This window comes from Crassostrea angulata, chromosome 8 (assembly GCF_025612915.1).
Source record: "Crassostrea angulata isolate pt1a10 chromosome 8, ASM2561291v2, whole genome shotgun sequence".
Lineage (NCBI taxonomy): Eukaryota > Metazoa > Mollusca > Bivalvia > Ostreida > Ostreidae > Magallana > Magallana angulata.
Genome location: NC_069118.1, coordinates 40,279,538 through 40,305,961, shown reverse-complemented (window position 1 = coordinate 40,305,961; position 26,424 = coordinate 40,279,538). Strand labels below are relative to the sequence as shown.

Below are 26,424 nucleotides of genomic sequence, written 5' to 3'. Positions count from 1 at the left end.
CACTGAAAGGTGGAAAGACCTAATTAGAAACTACCTGCCAGGCAAAATAACATATCGTTAATTTTAAAATTGATAATAATCAATAAAATCAACTCCCGACAGTACTTCAGTACCTTGATTCTAATTTCTACACAAACTAATTGGGACACAATTTATACCACATTTTACTTATAGTCATGTAAAATAAATATTTTTTGTCAATTTTTTTATGATTCAGAGTTAAGGCTGATATGTACTAAATTATCAGATCACAAACCAAATGTGACCAATAATATCATAAAGTATTCTGCTTAAACAGTACCAGTAGTTTAATTACGTAGGACGTCTTCCACAAATACAAATTGTAGAAATTTCTTTTTCAAATTATTACAAATTGATCTGGAAGTGATTTGATTACACTGACTATCAGCAATAGTTTGATCTTTCCAATCATCTCAGATTTAAACTGAAAAAAGCTTAAACTATCAAACAAATTTCATCCCAAATCTTCATTTGAGTTTGAAGTAATTGATTGATTTCAAACCCTCTCTTGTCTGTAAGGTGGATATAAAAAAAAAACTCCTTACCCACCCCCTCCTACAGTTCTCTTTACTGCCACCTTCTGGGCAGCTGGTCTCTTGGCATCTGGGGCAAAAAACTAAAATCATATAAAATGTACATCTGAATAAATTAAAGACAATGTGTATCTCTATCATAAATGCTTCAAAATAAAAACATTACTGACTGTGGTTTCATCAATATTTATGACCATCAATTTTCGTGGATATACTGAAAATTACAGTTTCTTGGATGCAAAAGTTTGCTAATTTTGATCCTTGTTTAATACAATATGTTATCAGAATTTGATTTTCAATGTACATTACATTTCGTGGATCAACTGAACAAAGAAATCCATGAATATTGGTATTCAACAAATAGTGATAAAACCATAGTATTAGCCCAATCATTTCAATACATGCTTTGTATTCTCAATATTTCACACCAAAAATATATAAAAATAACAAGTTGCTATTTGCAGAGAAATGTATCTTAATTGATTTTGTTTTCCTTACATCTAAACTAATACAAAAAGACTAAATATCTGAGTACAACATGAAGTAAATACACAATTTCAAGAAACTTTTTTTCCCCAATAAAACACCAGGACTTTATATATTTTACTAAAGATACCTAAAAGCTACCTGATCTGCATAGCAGGACCGTATCCCGTCTCACTGCGGGCGGCAATCATGAAGATTATGTCTTGTTTGGTTGTGTAGTCAAAGTGGGCAGTGGCCAGACTATCAGCAGTCACCGTGCATCTACATGAGGAGGCTTGGCCACAGTACAACTGCACAAATGAAACTAGCTGGACTGTAGTCTGTGATCGTTCCCGCTGTGTTTCGAGGGGGCTCCCATGAAAGATGTGCAACCTCCGTACTCAGCAAAATTCACTTATGTGAATATTAGAGAGACAACAAAGTTGGCATCTGACCCATTAAGAAAATTGACACTTTATATGATTTAAATGCTATGGGCATTTTTATATCATTTGATTTATTTTGCAAATATTAAATGAAAATGCTGTTGCATGAATTGAATGTAATGAAGGTGTAAGTTACAGATGCAAAGGAAAAACACCGGAAATCCCCTGCCCTTTAAAGAAGAATATATATCACGCCTTCACTCAAAGCACGAAAAATTAATCTAAAATGGTTTCCCATATGAAATGCCATATATATACATGTAGATAAGCACATCTGAATAATGCCTAAAGAAATTTAAGAAAAAAAATCTCATTTTTAAACAAAAACTTCGCACAGAAAAAAAGACAGGTCCTAGAAGAAGGAAGCAGATGATAGAACGATAGTAGAAGTAAATACCGCTGACGATGCTGACCTTTCTCCTACCTTGCTGATCGTTATGGCGGAGGGGACTTTATTTCATAATCCAAAGAAAATTTCAGTTTTGGAATAATTGATTCCATGAATCCATCTTGTAATATTTTTCACTTGCTTGTGAGATGAAGGTATTTAAAAAATAATAATCAAAATATTATTTGATAATATATGAAAACAATAGTTCAAAGATAGCATGAATGTGTATCTAAAACAGGTTTCAATTGTAAAATATATTGTACTATTGACTGGATAAAAATACTTCATTATAATCAATATGAACTGTATCTTATGAATTCGATTAATTCTTTTTCCTTCTTTTTTACAGGGGAACAATATCTATATAATTATGAATGATCTACATTTAAATTAATGTTTCTACAATAAACATATGCAAACATTTCAGGAAGTGGTATTGTCTGGTGTTTTAATAATCAAAATATGTTATGTATTTTCGTTAAAATGTCAATTATTCATCTCGGTTTGGTAGAATTATCTGATAAACATTACATGGTATTTTCCCTATATTCAAAATAAAAACCAAAACTTATGATATTATGTTACAAAAAATGTAAGTGTAGTGTTTTATCTGTATAATTGAGGAAAATCGTGATAATTACATGTACCTTACATGTGTTTTGCATTAATAAGGAAAGATGGAATTGATTTACTTGCTAGAATATATTTGAGACGTCATTACAAGCAATGTTCCCTGTGATACTACTGGAAAAACCTATTAAACCTTTTACGCAACTTCGCCTAACTAAAACATCCATATATACCATATGTGAAGGTTGTGGTAGATCGTGGTATGAATTACAAATGGGCGACTGTTGGTTATATACGTTGACATCAATTATATATAGAACTGTACATATCATATTTTAATCAAGTTTCGTTTTATAAATAATGTGTGTGCGATGGTATCAGCCCGACATCAAAGAGGTTAATGAATGGGGTTTTTAAAATGTGTGACCCTTATATACTAGTCGATTTTAGGACGAGTTATCCTTTGAATGTTAATTTTAAAATACATTTATTTACCGAACACTGCTCTCTAAAATGGTTTCCCATATGAAATGCCATATATATACATGTAGATAAGCACATCTGAATAATGCCTAAAGAAATTTAAGAAAAAAAATCTCATTTTTAAACAAAAACTTCGCACAGAAAAAAAGACAGGTCCTAGAAGAAGGAAGCAGATGATAGAACGATAGTAGAAGTAAATACCGCTGACGATGCTGACCTTTCTCCTACCTTGCTGATCGTTATGGCGGAGGGGACTTTATTTCATAATCCAAAGAAAATTTCAGTTTTGGAATAATTGATTCCATGAATCCATCTTGTAATATTTTTCACTTGCTTGTGAGATGAAGGTATTTAAAAAATAATAATCAAAATATTATTTGATAATATATGAAAACAATAGTTCAAAGATAGCATGAATGTGTATCTAAAACAGGTTTCAATTGTAAAATATATTGTACTATTGACTGGATAAAAATACTTCATTATAATCAATATGAACTGTATCTTATGAATTCGATTAATTCTTTTTCCTTCTTTTTTACAGGGGAACAATATCTATATAATTATGAATGATCTACATTTAAATTAATGTTTCTACAATAAACATATGCAAACATTTCAGGAAGTGGTATTGTCTGGTGTTTTAATAATCAAAATATGTTATGTATTTTCGTTAAAATGTCAATTATTCATCTCGGTTTGGTAGAATTATCTGATAAACATTACATGGTATTTTCCCTATATTCAAAATAAAAACCAAAACTTATGATATTATGTTACAAAAAATGTAAGTGTAGTGTTTTATCTGTATAATTGAGGAAAATCGTGATAATTACATGTACCTTACATGTGTTTTGCATAAATAAGGAAAGATGGAATTGATTTACTTGCTAGAATATATTTGAGACGTCATTACAAGCAATGTTCCCTGTGATACTACTGGAAAAACCTATTAAACCTTTTACGCAACTTCGCCTAACTAAAACATCCATATATACCATATGTGAAGGTTGTGGTAGATCGTGGTATGAATTACAAATGGGCGACTGTTGGTTATATACGTTGACATCAATTATATATAGAACTGTACATATCATATTTTAATCAAGTTTCGTTTTATAAATAATGTGTGTGCGATGGTATCAGCCCGACATCAAAGAGGTTAATGAATGGGGTTTTTAAAATGTGTGACCCTTATATACTAGTCGATTTTAGGACGAGTTATCCTTTGAATGTTAATTTTAAAATACATTTATTTACCGAACACTGCTCTCTAAAATGGTTTCCCATATGAAATGCCATATATATACATGTAGATAAGCACATCTGAATAATGCCTAAAGAAATTTAAGAAAAAAAATCTCATTTTTAAACAAAAACTTCGCACAGAAAAAAAGACAGGTCCTAGAAGAAGGAAGCAGATGATAGAACGATAGTAGAAGTAAATACCGCTGACGATGCTGACCTTTCTCCTACCTTGCTGATCGTTATGGCGGAGGGGACTTTATTTCATAATCCAAAGAAAATTTCAGTTTTGGAATAATTGATTCCATGAATCCATCTTGTAATATTTTTCACTTGCTTGTGAGATGAAGGTATTTAAAAAATAATAATCAAAATATTATTTGATAATATATGAAAACAATAGTTCAAAGATAGCATGAATGTGTATCTAAAACAGGTTTCAATTGTAAAATATATTGTACTATTGACTGGATAAAAATACTTCATTATAATCAATATGAACTGTATCTTATGAATTCGATTAATTCTTTTTCCTTCTTTTTTACAGGGGAACAATATCTATATAATTATGAATGATCTACATTTAAATTAATGTTTCTACAATAAACATATGCAAACATTTCAGGAAGTGGTATTGTCTGGTGTTTTAATAATCAAAATATGTTATGTATTTTCGTTAAAATGTCAATTATTCATCTCGGTTTGGTAGAATTATCTGATAAACATTACATGGTATTTTCCCTATATTCAAAATAAAAACCAAAACTTATGATATTATGTTACAAAAAATGTAAGTGTAGTGTTTTATCTGTATAATTGAGGAAAATCGTGATAATTACATGTACCTTACATGTGTTTTGCATAAATAAGGAAAGATGGAATTGATTTACTTGCTAGAATATATTTGAGACGTCATTACAAGCAATGTTCCCTGTGATACTACTGGAAAAACCTATTAAACCTTTTACGCAACTTCGCCTAACTAAAACATCCATATATACCATATGTGAAGGTTGTGGTAGATCGTGGTATGAATTACAAATGGGCGACTGTTGGTTATATACGTTGACATCAATTATATATAGAACTGTACATATCATATTTTAATCAAGTTTCGTTTTATAAATAATGTGTGTGCGATGGTATCAGCCCGACATCAAAGAGGTTAATGAATGGGGTTTTTAAAATGTGTGACCCTTATATACTAGTCGATTTTAGGACGAGTTATCCTTTGAATGTTAATTTTAAAATACATTTATTTACCGAACACTGCTCTCTCTCTCTCTCTCTCTCTCTCTCTCTCTCTCTCTCTCTCTCTCTCTCTCTCTCTCTCTCTCTCTCTCTCTCTCTCTCTCCTCTTGTAATGTGCATTTTTAAACCTCATGATGTGTGTGTTACTGACCTTGTTTTATGATCGATAAAATCTTTGGTAACCAGATACAACAGATACATAGCCACCTACATGTATTCATATTTGTCATCGAACATGCGATACATGTAATACAAAATATGTGATTTGTTTTATATGAAAAGCAATTCCAGAAAATAATTAAGCAATAATCTATGTCTAGTCTATTCTTGAAAATCATGATCAAGGAGGTAAAACAGATCCAATTAACATAGACATATTTGTGAGAAAACTTTAAAAGAAGCCTTACGATTAACAGAAATAAATGTATTTAAATACAAAGCAAGAATTTTGACATGCATAAAATGTAGATGTTAGCAGCATATCACTCTGTATAATTACATGTATTGTCAATTTTAGCGTATGCAATGAATAGCAATGACCTGTTAACCAATTAAGAACCCATGGGGTATCAAAAAAGAATACATTCAAATCAAAACATTGTGTAATAAAAAATCATGTTATATTTGTGTCATATTACTGTACAAGAATTTCGAGTGCACCATCTGCCTGATTCTAGCAATGAAGTTTAGCAATGCGATTTTCTTGTTTAAAACTTGCACTCTTAAATCAAAAATGGAATTTTAAATAATCATTGTCAATATGGTAAAATTGTTAGATAATATAGTTTTGCGTCTCAATTGTTTCATCTTATAGAACTCGGGGCTTGAGTAAACAGAAATTAATTTCAGTAAATATAAAGATATCAAATGTAACATTTGGTAATCATGTGTGTAATATTTTGTAATGATTTTGTAAGCAATTTAATCTACCTTAATTTTCTTTTCTTTATCATATCTAAATTAACATGTTATTTTCCTACCAGTGAGTGTATATCTGCTACAATATACGGTCTGATATATTTTCCATTTAGAATCTTATTGCTGCCCTTTTGATATTATTATAAAAAAGTAAGACAAAATGGAAATGTGTGAGCTGATTTCATTTGATTGTTTGCCAGCAAAGCTTTCAAAATTGGCGCAAGTGCAAAATAAATAATACCTCTAATGATCGTTTAGCGTGAGGTGTTTGTAATTTGATAGTAAAAGTGGTTTGAGTTTTTGTATAAAAATTTGTCCCAAGCAAGGCAATGACCACTTTTGGTTTTTCCGATACAAATATGACAAGGTAATCTCTCTCTTCTCTCTCTCTCTCTCTCTCTCTCTCTCTCTCTCTCTCTCTCTCTCTCATGATATAATATGACTAAGTTATTGGGTTTTTTTTTATTTCAATTGTAAATTTGAAAATCATTTTCAGAATTCGCTATTTGTTGATGAGCTTCGCTCTTCTTGTGGCGGTAACTGCACACGGAACTCCACAACAAGTGGTGACTAGATACAAGAACTACAAGGCTATATGCAATGGAATGGGTTATGAAAATGTGCGCTGCAAAGGTTCGGAAAAACATTTTATTTTTAAATTTTGATTTTAGGATTGATGAAACATATGGTAGCATATAAGTCAGGGTTTTCCATAACCCTTAAATATGACTATGTAGAAACGTCACGGAAACTCTTTCGTACCCAATAGTAAAATTTGCTATACAACTGACCGGGTACACAGCTTATTCTACTATTTTTTTATTAATTGAACGCTGCAAAGCACATGTTCGTAATAAGAATTATTCGTTGCAACTTCCCGTTTAACACTAGTATTGATTGCGGAATTTTAAGCAGAAATCTCAGCCAGTGACACGGATAAGTCGTAGGAAGTCACTTCTGTGGAGCAGGCTTTACGCAACATATGTGTGCAATAGTACAAATCATTTAAAATTATACGTAAAACTCTAAAAGCTGGTGTTAATAATTCATATTAAGAATTATAACATTCATCTTTAACTGCTTCTATGTTCTTTTCCTTGAAATTATTTTAATTTTTCCATTTATCCTATTTTTTCCTTAACAATATTTTATTTCTAATCCTAAAATAGATCCAATGCTTTCCAATCTTCACTTACAAAGCAGTTGGAAAACATGAAGAACCAAGAGGCTGTGATCTTTGATAAAGTTTCGCTAAACGAAGGAAACGCTTACGACAAGACGTCCGGAATATTTACAGCACCGATGGACGGAATCTATTCCTTTACATGGACAACATTAACAAAAAGTGGAAAGTATTTCCTCACTGAAATTGTGCTGAATGGCCAAAAAGTTGCATTAAATTATACCGATGGAAGGGGTCACAATGGAAATCCTATGTCAACCTCACATGCTAACATCAAAATGAAAAAAGGCGATAAGGTCTGGATCAGGACCCATGGCACCAATGGGCAGTTTGCCCATGCACATTGGTGTTTCTTTTCTGGTTCAAAATTGTAGCACATCTCTAATGATACCAAAATAAAGCATTTGAAGCTTAACACATACAATTGTTTTGTATTTTTTAAATGCAAGATAGTTTTATAATGCATAACAATTTGTGTGCCGACCAAATTATATAAGAAACAATTGATTTTATACTTATATCAATTGAACCATAGGAGTTGATTTGTTATTTAAAAATTTTCAAAACTAACTCAAAAATAAAAATATGCAAGTTCTTTTAATAGAGAATTCAAACAAATGGTTTTCGATATAAATGTCAAACAAATGGCAAATAAATGATACAATCTTACCTAGATAATGTTGGGAATTTAATAATGTATTCATAATTTGACTCAAATTTTTGTGCAGTGTAACTTTTGAGGGAGGAGAAACTGTAGTTTTACAGCGGAACAACCCCAAATTTTCCAATCTTAAAAAACAAGTAATTCAGGGCATTTATCAACTTGAAGATTTTGATGCTACAACGTATTAACAACATATTTGTCAAATACACTGTACAATTAATTGCTTGCTATGTACAACCATACATGTTTTGTCATCATGTCATCACTGTCACAAATATGCGATAATATGACTATGCAATGCGGATTCCTAAACCATGACTTGAACCGATGATGATAATGATCAGCAACGTAATGGAAACGCCATGGAGACATATACTACTTAATACTGCATGAAATCTATATTGAAATAAAGAATCTTAAAGGGTCATGGTCACAATTGTAATCAAATTCTATTTGTTTTATTCTTTACAATGCTTAAGGAATGCATTTCTAATAATCAAATAAAATTAACGTAGAGTTATAAGCAAGATACAGGGCTCACAATTTTTTGTCATGTAAACGAGGCCGTGTCTTTAATTTGTTTACATACTAGGTTTAATATACCGGTAAAAATTCTTTTTCAAGCAGAATTGTCTATTTTCACATTCATTTTTTAAGCATAAATTAAAAATTCCTAACCTTTAACAAATTCATTTTAGGTCTAAAACTGGATTTGCTCTTCAACATTCAAAAACAAAACAAAAGCTTTTATCAAAGAATTGTAATCTCTGTAACTGGGGTCGATTACTTTGAAAATATTTTTTCTATAGTGAAATAATTTTTATTCACATAACAACGTTTATTCGGAAAGTACAACTTTCGGCAGTACATCATATCAGTATATAAATAATAATGGCTATAATTCAAAAGAATGAGATATTAAGACTCCCTTGAGTATAAAACAGGGGAGTTCTTGGGTATAAGAGTAGTTCACACCTCGGCAAAGTTAGACCTTTACCTATTGGCCTGGGCAGTGTGTCATGCTGTATAAACATATTAAACATTATGAGACATTTAATTATTGTATAAATAAAAGCCCATGCCAAACGTCTATACAAACCATTTATCATTATAAGACACCTTTTTTATATTTTAAAGTTGGGAAAAAAATGATTGAAATGTAATTGAAAAGCAATTAATAATACACAATGTTTTTGCTGTGTATTTAAATATACTCTATAACTTGTTATTGAAGACAAACTCAATTACTAATTACTTCCAATTAATTTGAAAAATGTAATTAATTACACGAAATTACAAAAACGTTTTTCAATTACCCCATCCATGTTTGGTTGCCTATTTAAAATGCTTTACTGAGACATTGTAAACATTAAAATCAGAAAAATGAGTTTTGACCAAAATCGTAACCATGCCCCTTTAAAACTAAAAACGGCTAATTCAACGAATGTTTTTAAAGATAGAAATGCTTGACGTAAGTTTTATTAAACTACATGAATATAATTTATAAACTGCACTTAAAGCAGTTTAATTCTTAGACAAACGCATTTAAAAGTCTATTGAATACAACTTCCAATTCCAATTTTTAACGTTCTGGTCCAGATTGTGAAAGCCCCAATTCAAAAATATTTATGTCTCAAGCTATTTCAGTGTCGTGGTCGACATGTTGGTAGTGGGCTAATGCATTCGGAGACAAAGGGGAAACACAAATAAGAAATGTCTTTAAGACAAGAGTACCCCGAAGGTTTAAAATTGACGTTCTAATTTTAAATTATCTATTTTTCTGGTAATGTGTAAAAACAGTGGTCTACATGTCTGTAGCTAAATAACCTAAGAATTCAATTAATGCTATTAAATTGGAAATAATTAAAAAATATAGCTCTTCATATTGATAAACGTCTGGTCTGCTTTCCAACAAATCAAAATTGGCGATTTAGACTTCAGCTCCATTGTCAAAGCAAGGAAAAACACAACACGAATGCATATTTTTAATTTTGACTTTAATTAATTGTAAAAATATACAGTTTATGTACAAAATAGTATGACAGATATATGACATTCTGACTTGGTAGCACACCGACTGTACTGGGAGAAAAATATGTCTTGATTCCGATACAGTCCACCAATCAGTGAACAGTATTACAGATCTCATCAAAAAAACATGGGCGAGTATTTCACAGAGTTCTATTAGTTTTGAAGAATAACGTCATATTTGTTTGTATAGAAAAAAATTGTTCAAGTTGCAGATATTAGGAAAATCTATTTTAAATTTTAAAACAATAATGTTGTAAATGTTTGAAAACACAACTCATGAGTAAGTCAATCAACTGTAATACACATATTCTCTCCTTCCTGTACACCTAATGCATGTACTTCTTAAACAATTCAATTGATTACAAGAATTGAAAGCCATCAGCATTTTTTTTCTCATAACAAAAAAAAAATGAACAAAGAATTGCACTTTAACAACCACCGTCTCTCTGGTAGGAAAACAGGTAGTTTAAAAGCCACAATTTTAGTTCACTTGAAGTGAAAAAGAAGACCATAGACAGAAATCAATTTCAAAACAAAAAATAAATTGAACCATGAATTAAGGTTTTAGATAATATACTAGGCTTTAAAAAAGAGAAAGAAAAAAGCCTCTATGATATAAGCTGTCACATTTTACAACAAGAATGATATTCGTCAATGTTGAGTGCAATTATATCAGTTGATACACAATGATGAAAATGATGACAATGATGATGAAGATTGATGAGAGAAATGCCCTATGTACAATGAGTTCAGTTGCTAATCAAGATTGGTAACAACAGAAATAAGATTTCACTCAAGAACTTTAACATGATGAAAACATTGATGTAAAAAAAATGAGAATATCCTCATTTGGTTCAGAGATGATGATCAAGAACATTCAGTTTTTTCTAGTTCTGTACATAACTGTACTATCACCAACAAGCGGCATTCCCTATTCTGTTGTTTATGATTTTTCATTTTCATTATCGGTTTCCTATTTCTTTGCCTGGACAGCTCCAATATATTGAGGTACACAGGAAAGAAATTACAACATCATTTCGATTTTGGGAGTTGATTTTAATCAACTCTCCTATGCAGTTACTCTGACAAACCGAAAGTGAAAAAGTGTTGGACCTTAGCACAAATCATCACCGCTGACAAGACGTAGATCTTGAAAGTAATAGATAAATCGGTGTACTGTATGCTGTACCATTGTTTTTCAAAAGAAACGTATTTATTAGCTTAAAAATAGTCAGATTTTATATAGTACGAACAGTTTAATTGTTTTTTGTAGTTGCATGTATCCCTACGACAGAGTTAAATATTGTCTCATTCAACCAGACGCTCGGCTGTCTCCGTAAATCTCCGACAAGCAGAGAGCGTCTGGTTGAACGAGACCAGAGTTCAATATTGCTTGGACCCAGACGTGTACAATTTTTGGACATATTTCGATTACTAATAAACAGTTTGATGGAATTAATTCTATCTTTAGATATTACACAACATGATTCATACAGGGTTTTCTCGAAATTCTTGTAAGAAAAGTTCGAGAATTCATATTTTAAAAATGTGCGAAATTCAAATACATACTAGTAGACTAATTCTTCTCGAACAATTAGAAGTCATTCCACCTCATTGTTTTTTTTTATGTTTGAAATAAGAATGTTTCAATAAAATAAAGTATTTTTTCTGCTCTACTTCATAAAAAGGTGTAAAACAATTAAGTTTGCAATTTTGTATTGCTTCAACTTGACCTTTGACCTTTATGTCATTTTGATCTGACAAGGTAGACGCTTCAATACCAAGTGGTCTGATGTATCTATGATTATTGATTCCAAAGTTATTTGTGTTTTTTATTGAATGTTTGAAACTTTCAGGGACAATAACTGCTACAAAGAGACTTTGGATCCGTAGGTTTCAATAGATTGAAGGAGCGTCTAAGTGTACTGAACACATTAGTAACAATTTCAAGTTTCTATCTTTTAAAGGTTAATGAGGAGTAACGATAACAAGCATTTTGTTCAAAAGGGGCAATATCTCTATGATTGTTACATGGTAAGGGTCAAAGGTTTATATTTTGAAATGTCTTATGATGTCCTACTACACCCATGAACAAGTTTTTCTCTTTGTTTATACCATTTGACTGTCCTTAAAGGCCGCGCACATTTTTACCGGGTGGTAAATCTCAGATGAGGGTGGGGCTTATTTTCTAGAGGTGTAGAAGCCTCCGGGGCTTGCAGTCTACCAGCGGTCGTGAACGCTGCTAATCATTAAACACAAGAAGCGAATTAATACACAGGAAACAAGCATTCTGAGAGTATTGCATAAGCAATACACGTCCCCTACCGGTTTGTGGAAATTGTGAAAACTACATCCATGAAAAAGTTGTTCTCTACCATCCTAAACAAAATAGATCTAAAAACTCATTAAAAAAGAGATTTCCAAATGACGTTGACCTTTGAGGTAGACCCTTCCATCTCAAGTAGTCGAAGTCTCTATGATAAGTAATAAAAAAGTTGGAAATAATTTTATGGAAATGTAAATACTTTCAGGGGCTACTAGAAGGGGGGGGGGGCTCAGATCATGTTGGTATGAATAGATTGAAGAACCCTCTAAGTGTACTGAAGACATTTGTAAAAGTTCCAAGTTTCTATCTCTTATGGTTTCACAGGAGTAGCGATAACAAGCTTTTCGTACACAAGGGCAATAACTGTGTAAGTTCTGGGAGTTATCAGGCAAAGGGTCATTTGGTACCATAACTTTTAATGGCCAATAACATAAAGAAAAAATTGGTTCAATATCTCAAGAATAAAAATGCTGTCCCTGGAAAAAAAAGAGAAGAAGAAAAAAATAATAATAAACATAAAAAAATACAAAAACTCTTTCACTGAAAGGTGGAAAGACCTAATTAGAAACTACCTGCCAGGCAAAATAACATATCGTTAATTTTAAAATTGATAATAATCAATAAAATCAACTCCCGACAGTACTTCAGTACTTTGATTCTTATTTCTACACAAACTAATTGGGACACAATTTATACCACATTTTACTTATAGTCATGTAAAATAAATATTTTTTGTCAAAATTTTTATCATTCAGAGTTAAGGCTGATATGTACTAAATTCTCAGATCACAAACCAAATGTGACCAATAATACCATAAAGTATTCTGTTTAAACAGTACCAGTAGTTTAATTACGTAAACGGGCATGTTAAGGCTTCCCGATGCGATATGTAGAAAGTCACTTGTCTGTACTTCATACGATATGACGTCATAATTAACTTTGACGTCACGATCTGCATTCCTGTCGATAATTCTCAGGGAATGTATCTTAACGTTAAAAGTGAATTATATCAAACCAGTATAATACCGCATGTTTCCTTTATATAGATGTTGCAGTTAATACTAGACGTACAGAATTCATTCATATTAAAAACCAGTATCAAATAATCGGCAGTTTTAAAGCTTCGTTTTAAGTTAAAGACTATTTATAAACTAGTGGTTTGGAGACTCTCCCTGCTACGTGTAAACAACTGAATGAAGAAATTTTAATGCATGTAAAACCAGCTTGGCGCAGGTGAAAGATCAACACAATTTTTGAATATTTTACGTAAAATTGGTAGAGAATATAAGTACCAATGTGAATCGTGCTGCGGAAACCTTCGGATTTACCCCATTTTTTTGTAAATCGCTTTTGATTAGTAAAAATGTGCATTATTTTTATGATTTTGTGGAATGTTTCAACAATATCTTCTATAAACGAAATATCTATTTCTTTCCCAAGCAAGAACTTCAAAGTTTATGACTTAACAAAGGATTTTTCTTAAAACTATGTATGATTTAATGTCATTAATCACCTGCGCCGAAGCGTTTTAACTAGATCATTTGCAATATTAGGATTCGCTTGTCACGTGATTACGAAGTACATATGACGTCACAAAAATGCATCAAATATAATGTTTAACATCGATGTCAATAAATGTAACATAGATTTAAAGAAATACTCCCGGTAAAATTATTTTTGCCATGATTCAAATAATATCGTTTTCCAGCCGTATTTTAGCATCGGGACGCCTTAACAATGCTGCGTAGGACTTATTCCACAAATACAAATTGTAGAAATTTCTTTTTCAAATTATTACAAATTGATCTGGAAGTGATTTGATTACACTGACTATAAGCAAATAGTTTTATCTTTCCAATCATCTCTGATTTAAACTGAAAAAAGCTTAAACTATCAAACAGAATTTCATCCCAAATCTTAATTTGAGTTTGAAGTAATTGATTGATTTCAAACCCTCTCCTGACTGTTAGGTGGATATAAAAAAAAACTCCTTACCCACCCACTCCTACAGTTCTCTTTACTGCCACCTTCTGGGCAGCTGGTCTCTTGGCATCTGGGACAAAAAACTAAAATCATATAAAATTAACATCTGAATAAATTAAAGAAAATGTGTATCTCTATCATAAATGCTTCAAAATAAAAACACTACTGACTGTGGTTTCATCAATATCTACGACCATCAATTTTCGTGGATATGATGAAAATTACAGTTTCTTGGATGCAACAGTTTGCTAATTTTGATCCTTGTTTAATACAATATGATACCAGAATTTGATTTTCAATGTACATTACATTTCGTGGATCAACTGAACAAAGAAAAACAAGAATATTGGTATTCAACAAATATTGATAAAACCAAAGTATTAGCCCAATCATTTCAATACATGCTTTGTATTCTCAATATTTCACACCAAAAATATATAAAAATGACAAGTTGCTATTTGCAGAGAAATGCATCTTAATTCATTTGATTTTGTTTTCCTTACATCCAAACTAATGCAAAAAGACTAAATATCTGAATTCAACATGAAGTAAATACACAATTTCAAGAAACTTGTTTTCCCCAATAAAACACCAGGACTTTATATATTTTACTAAAGATACCTAAAAGCTACCTGGTCTGCATAGCAGGACCGTATCCCGTCTCACTGCGGGCGGCAATCATGAAGATTACGGCTGGTTTGGTTGTGTAGTCAAAGTGGGCAGAGGCCAGACTCTCAGCAGTCACCGTGCATCTACATGAGGAGGCTTGGCCACAGTACAAATGCACAAATGCCAGCTGGACTGTAGTCGGTGATCTTTCCCGCTGTGTTTCGAGGGGGCTCCCATGAAAGATGTGCAACCTCCGTACTCAGCAAAAGTCACTCATGTGAATATTAGAGACAACAAAGTTGGCATCTGACCCATTAATAACATTGACACATTATATATACTTTAAATGCTATGGGCATATCTATATCATTTGATCTATTTTGCAAAAATTAAATGATAATGCTGTTGCATATATATCACGCCCTACCTCAAAACACGAAAAATTAATCTAAAATAGTTTCCCATATGAAATGCCATATAAATACATGTAGCTAAGCAAATCTGAATAATGCCTAAAGAAAAATTTCGCACAGAAAAAAGACAGGTACAAGAAGAAGGAAGCAGATGATATATATAACGATAGTAGAAGTAAATACCACTGACGGTGCTGACCTTTCTTCCTACTTACTGATCGATATGGCGGAGGGGACTTTATTTTATAATCCAAAGAAAATTTCAGTTTTGGAATAATTGATTCCATGAATCCATCTTGGAATATTTTTCACTCAATATTTTTCACTTTCTTGTGATATGATTGTATTTAAAAAATAATAATCAAAATATTATTTGATAATATATGTAAAAAAAAATAGTTCTAATTTTAAAGGTAGCATGAATGTGTATTTAAAATGGTTTTCAATTGTAAAGTATATTGTACTATTGAAAATCTTCATTATAAACAATATAAATTGTATCTTAATTATGAATTCGATGGACTCTTTTTCCTTCTTTTTTACATGGGAGCAATATCTATATAATTATTAATGATCTACATTTAAGTTAATGTTTCTATAATAAACATATGCAAAAAATGTAAGTGTAGTGTTTTATCTGTATTATTGAGGAAAATCATGATAATTACCTTACATGTGTTCTGCATAAATAAGGAAAGATGCATTTGATTTACTTGCTAAAATATATTTGAGACGTCATTACAAGCAATACTCCCTGTGATATTACTGAAAAACCCTATCAAACCTTTTACGCAACTGCACCCAACAAAAAAATCCATATTTACCAAATGTGAAGGTCGTGGTAGATCGTGGTATGAATTTCAAATGGGCGACAGTTGGTTATCTACGTTGACATCAATTATTTAGAACTGCACATATCATATTTTAATCAAGTTTCGTTTTATGAATAAGGTGTGTGTAATGGTATTAGCCCGAAGTTAAAGAGGTTAATGAATGATTTTATTAAATATGTGTCCCTTATGTTTTTATCGATTTTAAGACGAGTTATTCTTGGAATGTTAATTCTAAAACGCATTTATTTACCGGACCCTGTTCTCTCTCTCTCTCTCTCTCTCTCTCTCTCTCTCTCTCTCTCTCTCTCTCTCTCTCTCTCTCTCTCTCTCTCTCTCTCTCTCTTCCCCCTCTTTCTTGCATTTTGCATTTTTAAACCTCCTGATGTTTGTTATTGACCTTGTTCAAATTCTAATTAAGCGATAATCCATGTCTAGTCTTTTCTTGAAAATGATGACCAGGGAGGTATAACAGATCCAATTAACACAGAAATATTTGTGAGAAAACTTTAATAGAAGTATTACGATTATTTATTTAAATACAAAGCAAGAATTATGACATGCATAAAATGTAGATGTTATCAGAATATCACTCTGTATAATTGCATGTATTGTCAATTTTAGCGTATGTAATGGATAGCAATGACCTGTTAACCAATTTAGAACCCATGGGGTATCAAAAAAGAAATACATTTAAATCAAGACATTGTGAAATAAAAAAATCATAAGTTATATTTGAGTCATATTACTTTGCAAGCATTTCCAGTGCACCATCTGCCTGATTTTAGCAATGAAGTTTAGCAATGCGATTTTCTTGTTTAAAACTTGCACTCTAATCAAAAATTGAATTTTAAATAATCATTGTCAATATGGTAAAATTGTTAGATCATATAGTTTTTGCGTCTCAAATGTTTCATCTTATGCATTTGAACAAAACATGCTTGATCCATTATACATCTCCAACTCAGAGCTTAACAAAACTATAGATATAAACGAAATAAGGAATATCGTACTAAAAAAAATAAAGACGGGAAATCTACAGGAATTGATCAACTGCCAAATGAAGTACTAAAAAATGACACTGTTATAAAAGCTCTGCACAAATTGTTCAACTTTATATTTGAAAATCACAAAATACCGACCATTTGGAAAAAAGCGATCATATATCCCATCTTAAAAGACCCAAATTCTGACCATAGAATTCCACTGAATTACAGGGGCATCAGTCTACTCTCGGTCATATCCAAAGCGTATAGTTCCGTTTTAAACAACAGATTAACAGCTTACCTAGAAGACAACGAACTCTTAGTTGATGAACAAAATGGTTTTAGAAAAGATCGAAATTGTGAAGATCACGTTTTTACTCTGAACAGTCTAATACAAAATAGAGATACCACGTTCGTTACATTTATTGACCTACAGAAAGCATTCGACACGGTTGACCGGGATCTACTACAATACAGTCTCCTAACTAACGGAGTGGACGGTCATTTTTACAACAATGTTAAATCTTTATATCACAATACAGAATCCTGTGTGCGCATAGGAGACCATCACACCGCATGGTTTAACTCCACCTCCGGAGTTAGACAAGGAGATAACCTACCGCCAACCCTTTTTGCCCTTTTTATTAACGACTTAGCTAGGGAAGTTAAAAATACAAAAAAGGGAATCCCTATTCATCATACTGATGTTGGAATTCTTCTATATGCAGACGATATAGCTCTCATCACTGAAAATGAAAGAAATATGCAAGACACTCTTGACGTTGTAAGTAACTGGTGCAGAAAGTGGCACTTACAAATCAATTTAGCAAAAACAAAAATCTTACATTTCCGAAAACGAAACAGTAAAAAAAGCAACTTTACATTTTACATAGGAAACACGAAATTAGAATATGCATCAGTTTATAAATACCTCTGAGTGTTATTTAACGAAAACAGAGACTTTAAAAATAATGCCGAAAATCTTTCTAAGTCTGGAGGACGAGCTCTTGGTTCCTTAATATCCAAAATCCACAGCTTGAAGGACATTGGGTTCACTACGTTTGAAAAATTATTTTATAGCTGTGTCGCCCCGGTAATAGATTACTGCAGCGGAGTATGGGGATACCAAAACTTCCATTCACTGGACCAAGTGCAGGACCGAGCAGCAAGATATTTCCTGGGAACACATCGTTTAGCACCATTACTAGCCGTACGCAGGATAGATAAGGCTACACATCCTTTTGATATGCTAATGAAGGGATAATGAGTTATGACGTCATAATATAAGCCCCGCCTCTGTATTTCCATATATAGAAAATATACCGAAAACAGCAGTTTAAGCAAAAAATACGGCCGATTTAATACTGCATTAGAAAAATATAACTACGAATCATTCATGTGTGTTTTGGTAAGTTTACAACAATCAGAATATACGAAGAATTTCCATAACGCATCTGTCGTATGGGTGTGAATCTGCGTCCCAAAAGCGCTCGTCAGACGATGTAAACACGTGTAGCTGGTATTCCCGATGATGGCGATTTTTTGATGATTTATCAGGTATGTAGAATAGATATACAGTGTATTTGTAATGTACCATATAGCTTAATAACTATTTTATTGTGATTCTATACTGTTGATGCATTTCTGATCGATTTAGTGTGTTGGTTCGTTCAAAACATGAGGAGAGACTGCATTGTTTACATTTAGGCCTATACAAAGTAGGCTACATGTAGCTTTAAATTTATTGCCAGTCCGTTAAATTGTTGATCATTTTCACCAATCGACACGAATCAGTTCATAGTACTTGTACTGACAATATTTAGCTTTACACAACTGCTAGGTTTTTTTTCAAATTGTAAGTAAACAATACAGCACAAAGACTGTGTGAAAACAGCTGATTTGATTTTCTGAAAATCGGTACAGTACAGGCTAAAAGATGCTGATTTCATTTTCTGGAAATTGATGAACAGCTGATCAATAACACCTTTCTACTGTGTTCAATATTCTTCCAAGACAGTTCATTTATATTTTTTGCACATTCATCCAGTTGATATAAGATGTTTATGTACATTAATTCTTAATTATTACTATAAAATAGTTTGTATTTAGAACTCAGTATATTACTATGTATCATAACACTGTTTGAAATCTTGTCACCTGGGTTCAGACTTATGATGCTGTATTATTGGTAATAAAAAAAACCCAAATAATAATAAACAAATGACTGCATGTCTCCATCTGATTTTCTCAAAATGAGGAATCTACTTTCATGGTCATATGATACTATATATGGTATTGTTTGTGTAGAATGTGTATGTGTAACTTTCAAATAATATTTGAAGTGTAGGTCATTTTTCCCATCCATGCAAAATATATGTAGACCTTTCACAAAAATGTTCAAATTATTGTTGACATGTTCTTATGTGCATGTAAATTAAATTGTATGACTTAATTCCCATAATATTTTTTTTGTTTTTTGCAGAGTAATTTGAAAAGTGTCACACTTATTTGAGAAAAAAAAGGCTTGAAGAAAATGTAAGTAAATAACATACATGTATACATGCACAATAATTTATCATTGAAATAATGAAAAATCTGATAATTCTATGAGACAATTCAATTAGAAAAAGCATTTCCATGTTTGAATGGTTTCATGTTTTAATATGATTGATAGAAACCTATTTTATTTATAAATTTACACTTTTGAATAGTTCATGTTTACAAATTGCTCATCAACATATTAACAATACATTGGAATGTTTTCACATTGACCGCACCAGCATTATAATATCAATCTTGTATAAAATCAGTTAAGTGTGAGTGAGAGAGAGAGAGAGAGAGAGAGAGAGAGAGAGAGAGAGAGAGAGAGAGAGAGGGGGGGGAGAGAGAGAAAAGTGCACTTTTAAGGTCATGCTGGGTAGAATAAAGAGGTGCAATTAAACTATCATGCACATATCAGGGGTAAGGATGCTAATACCTGTAATTTCAAATCGATCAAACTGAAAAGATATTTCAAAGCTGTATTTGAATTTGTGCAAAATTTAAATCCACATCAAAACATAATGAAAAGTTTATTAAGATAAACAATTCCATTTATTGTCTATCAAATTGTAGAAAATACTCCATTTCAGTCTTTCAGCCATTTTGATTACAAGTTAAACTTACTGAAATATGTATAATTTTCATTTTAGCTGGTACCTGCTTTGTTTTGGGATTTACCGGTACATAAATGATGTTCTTATTGGTGACAATTTACCTGCACACTTATACTGGGTCATATAAAAGATGAAATGATGAAAAGAAAAACCTGAACTTTAAGAACATGAAGACTGTGTTTTTGAAGAGGGGAGAGGAGCAGAACTAAGAAGTCATACAATAAACACATTGACATCATAGTATAAAGAAATTGCAATTTTGAGTTTGCATGCATATGTCAGGTTTAAATGATGTCACAGAAATTTTTTTAAGAAATGTATTTAATTATCTTCTTGAATCAATAAAACTAATGAACCAAATATAATTGTTTTTATATTGATTTCATAATTTTGTTTGAGAAGTGAAAGGAGACATTTACTTAAGTTCATATATTAAATTGCTATATGCTGCATGTATTTAGGATGTAAATGGGTTGGAGAGAGAGTCTCTGATATAGGAGAATTCAGACTTATTTAAATTCTATATATTGATATACCTACCAAAATGTATTTGATCGCCCTTGTCGCAGGATTTACACACCCTCTTTTCTTTCTCAGTAATGAGAAATGAGCAATTAAATTTTTTTTTTTGAATGAATAGATTTGTTACCCCCCCCCTTAATCATTCTGCATGTCTTGAATAAAAATAAAAGTAAATTTTAATTGTTGTTAAAATTAAAAGTGTAACATGTGTAACACAAAGGTGAATACTGTTGATTTGCTTTATAATATGGGGGATGAGAAAAGGCTACATACATGTACATGGGCAGATCTACATTTTTAGTCCCTGTGGAAAATTTTAATTTAATTCACAATTTATATAGTAAAACACCATGGTACCTGGCCCCTGGCAAACTGAATAAAGTTACACCTTTGAACCCCCCTCCCCAAAATAATATTTACAGACCCATGCAGTGCTATAGAATATGCAGTCATTGGGCAAAGGCAGCATATGCATTCATCTGGCATTTAATCATTGTGAAAAAAAACATATCTTATTTTTTAATATATATTATCCGGGACGTATATATAATTGTGTACAGTTAGCTCTTATATATTTTTCTCAAATTCCTAAAAAATATTAAGAACTCATTAACTCCGCAGATGCGGTTAACCAAGAAAACTGAGACACAGCGGTTTTTTGTTTACATCCATGATGCGACAGAGGAAATGCAGGTGATTCGTCGTAACCTTCTTCTTGTCTCTTTTAGAATAAATAAAACATAAACACCATGTTTCAATAACCATTTACATAATGTAATGTTGAAACATATCTTAAAATTAATTCGGATTAGGTGATAAAATGACATCGCGCCATTATCAGAAGAGTTATCGCTCAAAGAGTTACCTCCCCTTTTGGGATCACTTGTGCGTTTGAAATGTGTATTGATTTGAGAGACCTTCCAGATTGAGAGATTAAATGCAAAAGTCCAAGTGCAAGACGGCAATGGATATTTTTAAACTTCATATGATTTTCTTCCCCTTTACGAGTTCTTTATGAAAACTGATGCTCATTTGTTGAGAGATGAAGGTTTACTTTGTTTTTTTAATCCAAATATATAAAAATGCACTATTTTAGGAACAAGTAGCCAGTTTTTTAAAATATTTACATAACAAGTAAACTTAACAACTGAATGAACATTGATTTCTGTGATGTATGGATAATTTTGAATATGTTGCCATGTTACTTACTCTAAACTTTCTTTGCCTTGCACTTGAACTTTTTGTTTCAATTTAACATTGACGTTTTTTGTCTAAAAGAAGCCCACGTGACCCTAAAAAGTCACGTGACCGTCAAATTTAGACATGGTCAAGTTAAGGTGATCCATATCTTTACAAACACATCCAAAATAGTGTTGAACGATTCATTATGCAGAAATGAATAAACAAAAGCAAAACGACCTCCTTTTACTGCTGTTTAAAAGCAAAATGTTGCCTTAACTGTCCTGCGTACGAGGAGAAACCGGATGGGCCCCTGCTAGCTCCAGACACAAATCTAATATGGTCCGCCTTTGGAACAAATTTCAGACAATGGACAACAACAGGACGGCAAAACAAGTTTTCATCTGGGATCAATGCCTTAACAACGAAAGGGGATGGAACTGCCAACTAAAAGCTGTGCTTAATTCCGTGAACATGTCAAATATCTATACTAACGCAATATGCTGTGACGTCCAACTTTTTATCCAAAACCAACACTCGACATCAGAAAACATTTGGTTCGCAAATCTTCAAAACTCTCCCAAACTCAGAACTTACCGTCTCCTAAAGCAAAACTTCTCAACAGAAAATTATCTTCTCATGAACATTCCAAAAAATCAAAGATCTGCCCTAGCTCAGCTCCGATGTGGAATTCTCCCTTTACGTGTTGAAACTGGACGCTTTCGAAATGAACCTTTAACTGACAGACTCTGTGTTTTTTGTAATTTAAATGAAATTGAAAATGAAATTCACTTCATCCTAAAATGTACATTATATAATGATTTACGAAATTTACTTATTAGAAATACCACTGGCTCAACAAATTATGAAGAATTTGAATTATTCAGAACTTTAGTATGTACTTATCCCCGGCAATGCTCTCAATTTATTATTAATGCTCTAAAACTAAGACAATCAAAATCTTATTGCTGCCCTTTTGATATTATTATAAAATAAAATGAAATGGAATTGTGTGAGCTGATTTCATTTGATTGGTTGCCAGGAAAGCTTCCAAAATTGGTGCAAGTGCAACAAAAATCCATCTAATGATCGTTTAGCGTGAGGTGTTTGTAATTTAATAGTAAAAGTGGTTTGAGCTTTTGTATAAAAAATCGTCCCAAGCAAGGAAATAGCAACTGTTGGTTTTTCTAAAACAAATATGACAAGGTTATCTCTCTCTCTCTCTCTCTCTCTCTCTCTCTCTCTCTCTCTCTCTCTCTCTCTCTCTCTCTCTCTCTTGTGATATAATATTACTAAGTTGTTGGGGTTTTTTTAAATTGTAAATTTGAAAATCCTTTTCAGAATCTGCCATTTGTTGATGAGCTTCGCTCTTCTCTTGGAGGTAACTGCAAATGAATCTCCACAACAAGTGGTGACTAGATACAAGAACTACAAGGCGATATGTGATGGAATAGGTTTCCAAAATGTACGCTGCAAAGGTCTGGAAAAACTTTTCATTTTTATATTTTGATTTAAGGATTGACGAAACATATGGTAGTAGGTATCGTCAGGGTTCACCATGAATCTTGATTATGACTATGTAGAAACGTCATAGAAACTTTTTCTTACCCAATAGCAAAATGTCGCTGTACAACTGCCCGGATACACAGCTTATTCTGCTATTCTTTTAATTGAATGCTGCAAAGTACATGTACGTAATAAGATTTATTCGTTGCAACTTCCCGTTTAACACAAGTATTGATTGTTGAGTTTTAAGCTCAGCCAATAACACGTAAAAGAGTAGAGAGTCACTTTTGAGCAGGCTTTACCCACCATACACAATAGTACAAACTATTTTAATAGTATACGTATAACTCTAAAAGCTGGTGTTAATAATTCATATTGAGAATTATGACATCCATCTTTAACTGTTTTTATGTTCTTTTCCTTGAGATTATTTTAATATTTTAATTTATCATCTTTTTTATGTCCATTTTTTTTTCGTAACAATATTGTATTTCTAATCCTGAAATAGATCCGATTGCTTTCCAATCTTCACTTACCAAGACATTGCAAAACTTGAAGAACCAAGAGTCTATGATCTTTGATAAAGTTTCATTTAACGAAGGAAACGCTTACGACAATAGCTCCGGAAAATTTACAGCACCGTTGGACGGAATCTATTCCTTTACATGGACAGTGTTAACAAAATACGGAAAATGTTTCCTCACTGAAATTGTGCTGAATGGCAAAAAAGTTGCATTAAATCATACGAAGGGGTCACGATGGATATTCTATGTCAACCTCACATGTTAACATCAAAATGAAGAAAGGCGATAAGGTCTGGATCAGAACCCATGGTACCTCTGGGCAGCATGCCCATGGAGGTTGGTGTTACTTTTCTGGAGCAAAATTGTAGCACATCTATAACGATACCAAAATAAAGCATATGAAGCTTAACACTTACAATTGTTTAGTATTTTTTAAATACAAGATATAGTCTTATAATGCATAGACATGTGTGTGCATACCGAATTGTATATGAAACAATATATTTTAAACTTGTATAAATTGAACCATTTGAGTTAATTTGTTATTTAAAAATCTACAAAACCAACTCAAAAATGAAATCATGCAAGTTCTTTTAATAAAAAGTTCAAACAAATGGTTTTCGATATAAATGACAAACAAATGGCAAATAAATGACACAATGTTACATAGATTATGTTTGGAATTTAATAATTCATTCATAATTTAGCTCAAAAATGTATGCACTGTAACTTTTGAGGGAGGAGAAACAGTTTTGTAAAAGTATGAATTATACAATCAACAGAACTTTTCAGTGTTCACACAACATAATGTATTTACTATATGAAATAAGCATACAGTACCCGCAACGTTATTTTTTACAAGATAAACGATAGGATAGGATTTACGCACGATAGGATATAATTAACGCACGATAGAACAGTATACACGCACGAAAGGATAGAATTAATGCACGATAGAACAATATACACGCACGATATGATAGGATTGATACACGATAGGAAAGGATAAACGATGTTCATGATAAACGTATAATCGCTTTAAACGATCTTTTCGAACAAACTGATCTGGCAGAATTTGAGAAAGAACACGTACAAAAAAATATCTACGTGGAATTTTTTTTTAGTAACAATTGCCGAGTTGTTAATCATCGCTGCATCATTTATAAAATTCATAAAATTGACCAGTAAATTTTTTAAAACTAAATTTAGGAGCTTTAATGATCAATAAATTTTCTGTATTGTTAAAATTGTTTCATTACCGAACACCCTAGCCGATCGCCGCGAATATTTCAGCCCGAGATTAAATCACTCGGAAAATAGCGGGTTTAATTATATAAATCCAACTCCTGTTTAAAGTAAATATAAATAAGTACATAACATGATTTCTTTCTGTATAAGAAAATAATGCATTAAAACGAATTATTACAGACAAGTTAAATAAATATTTACGCAGATACACATTCTGCGTACGATTTGTTATTATTGTTTTTATTTCCACACACCCTAGCTGATTGTTGAGAACATTTCAGCCTGAAATCTAATATCACACAGAAAATAACGGGTTCAATTAAAATACAACTCGGGTTTTGATTTTATAAAAATATAAATTATATCATAAATACTTTTGTTTCTGTAAAATATGATGCAAAAAAATTATATTGCATAAAAGTTAATGTTTACGCAGGTATACACTCTATGTACGATTTAATATATACGATATACAGGTAAACATGTTACCTTGTTCCTAAGAACTTCGTTTTTCATTTTCAATGTTAACAGATATGATTTACATGTAATATTGGTTAATTTTGATCTAAAAAAAAAATATAAATTAGTATCATGATGGAACGTTGGATAGGATTTTACAATTCTTGTTCGATAAATATTCGTATACGGCGCACCGAACGAGTTGCAACTTAGTAATAAATTAGGATCGAATTAACGCACGATAGAACAGTATTCACGCACGATACGATAGGATTGATACACGATACGATAGGATATAGGATTGTAAAAAAAAAAAAGTTGCGGGTACTGTATCTATTCGTCTTGTCGTCGGGGTGAAAGATTTCCTATTAACTTTTAAATAGTCAAGAACGATGCATTTACGTTGACCTCTGGTTGTGACTCTAGACAGTGATCTTTGCTGAATATCACAAATACATCCGGTTTTGTTGAATTTCGGTCAGA

At 31.9% G+C, this 26,424-nt stretch overlaps 2 pseudogenes; both read left to right on the top strand.

Annotated features, from left to right (window-relative positions):
- Positions 1-5,930: 5,930 nt before the first annotated feature.
- On the top strand, positions 5,931-7,880 carry LOC128159281 (complement C1q tumor necrosis factor-related protein 3-like; annotated as a pseudogene).
- Positions 7,881-16,994: 9,114 nt separating this feature from the next.
- On the top strand, positions 16,995-24,602 carry LOC128159282 (heavy metal-binding protein HIP-like; annotated as a pseudogene).
- The last annotated feature ends 1,822 nt before the right edge of the window (positions 24,603-26,424 follow it).